The following is a 6,450-nucleotide window of genomic DNA, read 5'->3' on the forward strand; positions in this document are numbered from 1 at the left end:
CACACACACACACACACACACACACACAAAAAAAAAGATAAATGCTACCCAGTTGTCTGTGATCACTGAGGGGCTGTCATGACCTCAAAAAACTGATCAGGTAGTTATTTGAATATTTCAGGTACAGATGATAACTATCCCTATCAGGAGGACAAGCACAGAGGATGGTCCAAAATTGCTGAAAAACTCTTCACTTCTCTGAGCTGTTAAATGTTAAATGACTTTTGTGAACATTTATGAGCTCACTGAGCATCTGTGAAAAGTCTAAGAGTACTGTGATAGCCAGGCAGAGGCCAGTGGGTGAGAGAAGTGTGCTTAGCCATTGTAGCATTTAGGATGGACTTTGGTTGGTGGGAAGGACAAGATGCCAGGTGGGTAGCAGGAAGAGGGGGCTGGGCTGGGCCTAGTCCTAGGCAAATCTGAAATCAACAGCACAACTCAACATGCTTCCTAACTGATCAGCACTGTGTCTCTCAGGCAGCTCCACAAGGTCTCCCAGGCCTTCTAGGGATCTCTAAAAAGTACTTGAATTTCCATTTCAAAGACCATTCCACGGTCTTTTAATTTTCATTGGATTCCAAGTACTATGATAAAGTCATACTTGTCCATTGGCCAAGAAAGTATTTTAAGTGGTGATGGGAGTCTCTGTGGCTTTTGAAAACTAGGCACCTTGACTTCAGCTCCCTCTGCCTAGGCTGCCTCATTCCTTCAGTATTTTTGACTCTTCCATCACTGGACACCAGTGACAGCCCTTAGCAGAATCAGATCCTGGCCACTTTGGCCCTCAAAACAGTAACGGATGCTCAGCAAACAATGCTGAACAGAGTGTACACCTCCAGCCTAAAAGAATAAGTCTGTTTCTAGTTTTTTTCCCTTAAGTTCACTAGCAATAGTTTTTGTTGTTGTTGTTGTTATTGTTGTTTTTTTATTGTTAAAATGCTTTAGGGGCTGGGGAGATGGCTCAGTGGAATAAGTGCTTTCCTGGAAAGTGCACAGGTCTGAGTTCAATCCCTGGTTCCGCAAAAAAAAAAAAAAAAAAGCTTTATTGTCAATGTAAAATGGGACCCAGGTTTCATAAGCAAATTTTAGCACACAAAGATTGATTTCTAAAAATCAATCTGGTGTCTCTCAATTGGTGTCTCTGCCTTACAGAAGCTTAAATACAAACACATAAATCTTGGGAATTTTTTAAGAGAATATAATTTCTCTATTGTAATATGTCTACAGTTGACAAACATGCAAAATAATTAATTTTCAAATCAAAGACTTCTTGTAGGAACACCCAAATTAAAATTATGTATTTTATTTTATTTGTTGGCCATGAAATCTAGTAAGAAGTAATTTCTTTCCCCACCCCTCCAAAAATCACCACAAATTGTTTTCTAAAGGATTGACAACATTAACAGTACCCAGCTCTCTTTTGTCAGCATTCAGGTATCCCTGGTTTAGTCTGTATCAACTGTTACAGTTCCAGTTACTAAAAATGCCCAGTCATTTTCTTCAACATATTGTAGCTTGGCAAAGTACCTACCAATAATGTACAGTTTGGATGAATAGTCATGAGAAATAGGATGACCTGACTAAGAATTTCACCATACATCCTGGGTCTGTGAATTGGGTATGTTAAGGAAAATACAAAATTCCCGAAGGCACAATGCTTCTTTCCCAGTTACCAGTATGTACAAATCCAGGAGGTAAAGAGTAGAGGAAAGTGGCAATAGTCACATACATGAATACTTACCAGAGCTAAAACCACACTACACAAAATGGGAACTGTAGTGGGCCAAAGAACCAACTTATTTAGATTTTCTTTGTAGTTGCAAGCAACCTCCAAACTAAGGATCACAAATTAGGGAGCAACTTCAATGCACTCAGGGTTCACCAACTTGTATTAACATTAACATTTCCACCTTTTCTAAGGGTTGTATGTGTGCTTCATTGATGAATTTGCTGCCAACCATCAAGAAATAACTAAAATTAATACATTTTAAATATTTCCCTTTTACTGTACCTAGTTTCAAGGTTAAAAAGCATCTTTATGATCTTCTCTTCCATTGTTCCTCAACTTAGTAAAACAAATAGAAAAATCAAAATGTAACTGTAATAGTACAGAAGATATTTCCCTTTCCTTCAATAACTTAGTCGGTTCCAAAGTATTTCTGTCCAAAGTGTGTAGGTGCAACGGGATGAACTTCAGTAGTTAAAATTGTGATCTCTGGGAATTCCTGAATGATTGATTTGGCACCATGAGGCGTGGAGAAGAGACTGAGCAGGATTATAACACTGGGTTGAACTCCGTGTTCTGTAAGGACCTTTACAGCTTCAATGACAGTATTTCCAGTGCTGAGAATTGGATACATCAGAAGAACTTTCCTCCGATAAATGTCTGGCGGGAACTTGGCATAACAGACTTTGGCTCTTTGGGTCTCCTCATCGCTCTGAATCAGGATCTTTCCAATTCGTATGGATCGACAGCAGTCTCGTAAGCCTTGCTCCATTGCCTCGCCGCTTCTCATTATGCTGACCCCACAATTTCCCTTCTCAAATTGTACTCCTTCATACTTGTACCCTGTTGGAGTTGTCACCATACACTCTTTATACGGCAGCTGATTCAGTCCCTCTTCCACAACAAGTCTGATCAAACGATCCGCAGAAAACATAAAGTCCCCTCTACTGGCTGTCTTGTCCCGGATGATGGTCTGCAACTCTCGGATCTGATCGTTCATAGGCAGAAGTTTCAGCTGGGACCCTATCTGTCGGGAGAGTTCGCAGTGCGTCATAGTTGCTACTGTTACAAATGTCGCTGGCGCTCTCAGAGTTAAGGCTCGTGGTGCCACAGGCCTTAGGGTCACACTCAGCAGGCGCGCTACACTGGGCGTGTCCAGGGATCACGGGAGCCCCGGGATCAGGGGATCAGGTCACCAGGCCGCAGCAGCTCGGGACTTGGCGTTGAGGCAGGGTTTACTTCCCGGGTGTGACAGGGCACGGAGTCTGGATGCTGTATCTCCGTGGCCATACACCAGGTTCCAGGCTGCCCCGTGCTACTGCACCCTAAGAATAAGAAGTACAGGGATTAAGGACTGATGCTGGTGTGCTTTCTCAGCCTCTGTGTCCTCTCCCCTTCCCCTCCTCCTCCTCCATTCCCCTCCTTCTTCTCCTTGTCCTCCTCCTCCTCTTCCAAATCTGTAACCCTGGCTGCCCCACTAGCAGTAGTTAAAAAAAAAAAAATTAAAAAAAAAATTGCTCAGTGCGCTTTGCAACTCCAAATCAGGCGTCTTTGACAAACAGGCAATCTGAGCACTAAAAAATTATTATGCTCTTGCTGTACATGATTGTTCCCAAGTTTTGTTTTTTACTGTCCCTATTCCTATGTGTTCTCAGTGGGGAGGGAGTAAGTAGAAAGGCACACGAAACACAGAAAGACTGCGTCCATTGTATTTTTAATATAGGAGGTAAGTATCTCCTCTGGCTTCTACAGTTCCAGCTACAGGCCTTCCTAGGGAGTTCAAAATGTTGAGGTGGACCAGTGTTCATCTATCTTTTCTTCTTATACACAGTTTACTTTGACGAAGTTGACAAACTAGTGCATCTGCTTTTTGCGTTTTGAGGAGTGCAGTGTATGCATAAAGTATATACATTATCACCCCTTTTTTCTTTTTAAGTTAATCTGCTAGAACTACTTATTTTTGTGGTACTGGGGATAGAACTCCGGAGTTTACGCTAGCCAGGCATGCGCTTTTGCCACTGAGCTATCGCCCCAGCCCAATCTGCTAGAATTATTAAGAAGATAAATTCGCTTAAGTAAAAGTGGTGCTGAAAAGTATTTTGAAATGCAGATTCGGCAGGGAAACAGCTCAGCAGCCTAAGCTCCTGCCTCACAAATGTAACATCCCGAGTTCAATCCCCGGTAAAATAAATAAATAAATAAATAAATAAACAAACAAACAAACAAACAAACAAAATGGGGTTGTGAAATGTCCTCACCAAGCTGGACAAGGACAAAAATTCCAGCAGACATTCTTCTACTAAAAGGCAGCTGTTTCCCTCGGGGGATTTTCTCCTGTACTCTGAGTGCCAGACTGGAGAGGGCGCTGTGCTAGCGGAAGCGCCGCTGCAAGGAAGGGAACACGGAGGGAGCAAAGTGCAGCCCACGGCTCCGGGCGGCTTGCTCCGCCCTGGCTCCCCCACCCTGCGTCTCATGGCTGCTCTGGCTTCTGCCGTGGCCGCCCACCTGGGAGCGCTCTCTGCTGGCCTGAAGGCCCCTCCCTCACCTGCTGCAGGTCCTGACCCTGATCAAAAATGCGAGTCTGGTGGTTGGCCTAGTTACTTTCTTGTCACTGGGACAAAATAGCTGATAATTGAAGGGAGGAGAGGCTTACTTTGGCTCGCAGTCTCAGTGCAAGGCAGAACTAGCACGCACACGGGCCCGGCAGACAGAAGGCTGCTGCCCGCGCCGCGACCAGGAAGCAGCGGGGAGGGAGGAGCCGGACAGGAAGACACACCCCTCGGAGTCACCCCACCTCCAGCCAGACCCCAGCTCCAAAGAAAATTCAGTTACAGTGCCGTCATGGTTCCAGCATCGTCCGCAGCTCCCATCTCTGAACATTGCGTGGCTTTGGGAGATCATTCTAGCTCTAAGCCATAGCACTGGCGGCCAAACCTGTGCTCTCTCTGAGCCTTTGTGTTCTTGCCTTTCTTTGCAGCTCATCATTACGTGTTTATGTATGGCCCCCCTGCCAGAAAAGCGCCACGATAGACTGTCTAATCCGGGGCTGTGTTACAGTGTCTTGAAACAGTCCTAGCTTTTAGCCTACATTAACAAACAAACAAACAAACAAAACAAAACAAGAAGATTGCTAACGAAGGGCAGGCCAGATTATCGCTCAGCGGATTAAAGCACCTTCTTAGGCAAATGCAGAGACCCGGGGTTTGATCTCTGATCTGCTGTCCCCTCTTGCCCCCGGGGCATGCTGAGACTTCGATTGAACTGGGTGTGGTGGCGCGCACCTGTAATCCCAGTTCTTGGGAGGCTGAAAACAGGACAATCACTAGGAGTCTGATCTGTGTAGTGAGATCCTATAAACCGTGTACTACATACATAATTTAAAAAAAAAAAAAAGTTTGCTAACCAAAGATCAAATTTTGTCCCTTTCTGCTAGTATAGGCAGGGGCAGGATTGTGACTCACGCATGACTAACCAGAACCTATATGAGGATTATTACTCAGAGCAGTATGTGGCCGCAGGAGATACGGCCAGCCTCCAGTGACAGCATGCCCTGACCAGGCTGGGAGCTTTGTCTCAGCTGCTGGGCCCTCTGCAGGTTCCCTGCTCCAGCCTATTCCTGGCCTAGTCCCCTAGCTTCTACCCCTGTATGAACCAATTGTCTGATCTGCTAATCTCTTTTGGCTTGAATCAGAGTCCTAGTGCTTTGCAACAAGGACTCTGATTGATCCTTCCATAGGAATGCGCGCTGCTCCAATCCCTAGTACTCTGTCCTGACATAGTCGGCATCCAAATGGTGCCATGAGGTTGCACGGTGTCTGGTCCTTGTGTGTGGCTCGGGAACCCAGATCACTGTAGTTCACATGTCATATTGGTTCCTATGGGCATCGCCTGCACACAGCTGGAATATGTAATCACAAGCAACGGTCATCATTTTCTTCCTCCTTCCTGAGTTGTTACGTATTCCTTATTTTGAAATTTTGGTCAGTTTTTGTTTCTGCCACGCGTGTTTTCTTCCATTGCTCAGAAAGAACTCTGTCCAACATGCACACATTTTATTTTATTTTTTGCGGTACCGAGGATTAAACTCAGGGCCTTGTGCTTGCCAGGCATGCACTTATGCTACTAAGCTATCTCCCCGGCCCCGCATTTTAAAAAATAATTGAATTTTTGTGCTGTCGCAGTTAATGACAACACTAAAATGTTTTGCAGAAATAAAGGTTGAGGATGGGTAGTATAGAAGCGGAGACTGAAGTTTTTCCAATACTACTGGCTGTTGGAAGAGGAGGCTGTCGGTCCTTCCAACTTAAATATTGGCTCTAGGCTGAAGGAAAAACATTACTCTAGAACAATCAGAGGCTAAAATCCCTGAATTGACTTTTAGGAATGTATACTTTGAATATTAAATAGGGCTTTTGGACTTTTGGTGCTTCCCCAGTCCAAAACTCTTTTCCCCACATTTGGTACCTATGAAAATGTGCAGTACCGGTAAACACTAAGCATTTTGTTTAAATATTAAAGTTTAAAGTACCACATCAATTTTTAATGTTCAAGCTATCCTTGAAAGTTTCCACTAGGTTGTTCTTCCCCAGCAGAAAAACACTTGCAGGTCATTAGCTAAGCTCTCGGGTTACAAGGAAAAGCCTATTGTGCTGCAGATGGAGCCTCTCAGAGCTCTCTGGAAAACCAATATGTGAGTAGAGGCTCAGAATCACTGAATGCTTTGT

At 44.4% G+C, this 6,450-nt stretch overlaps 1 pseudogene across 1 annotated transcript; it reads right to left on the bottom strand.

The window, feature by feature from the left end:
- Positions 1 to 1,237: 1,237 nt before the first annotated feature.
- Positions 1,238 to 4,458, bottom strand: LOC101560899 (annotated as a pseudogene). The gene is made up of 2 exons (XR_192677.2): positions 4,380 to 4,458; positions 1,238 to 3,051 (listed from the first exon to the last, which is right to left on the bottom strand). The product of XR_192677.2 is annotated as a uracil phosphoribosyltransferase homolog (transcript).
- Between the last annotated feature and the right edge of the window lie 1,992 nt (positions 4,459 to 6,450).

The sequence above is a fragment of the Octodon degus genome, unplaced genomic scaffold (assembly GCF_000260255.1).
Source record: "Octodon degus isolate 3935 unplaced genomic scaffold, OctDeg1.0 scaffold00095, whole genome shotgun sequence".
Classification (NCBI taxonomy): Eukaryota; Metazoa; Chordata; class Mammalia; order Rodentia; family Octodontidae; genus Octodon; species Octodon degus.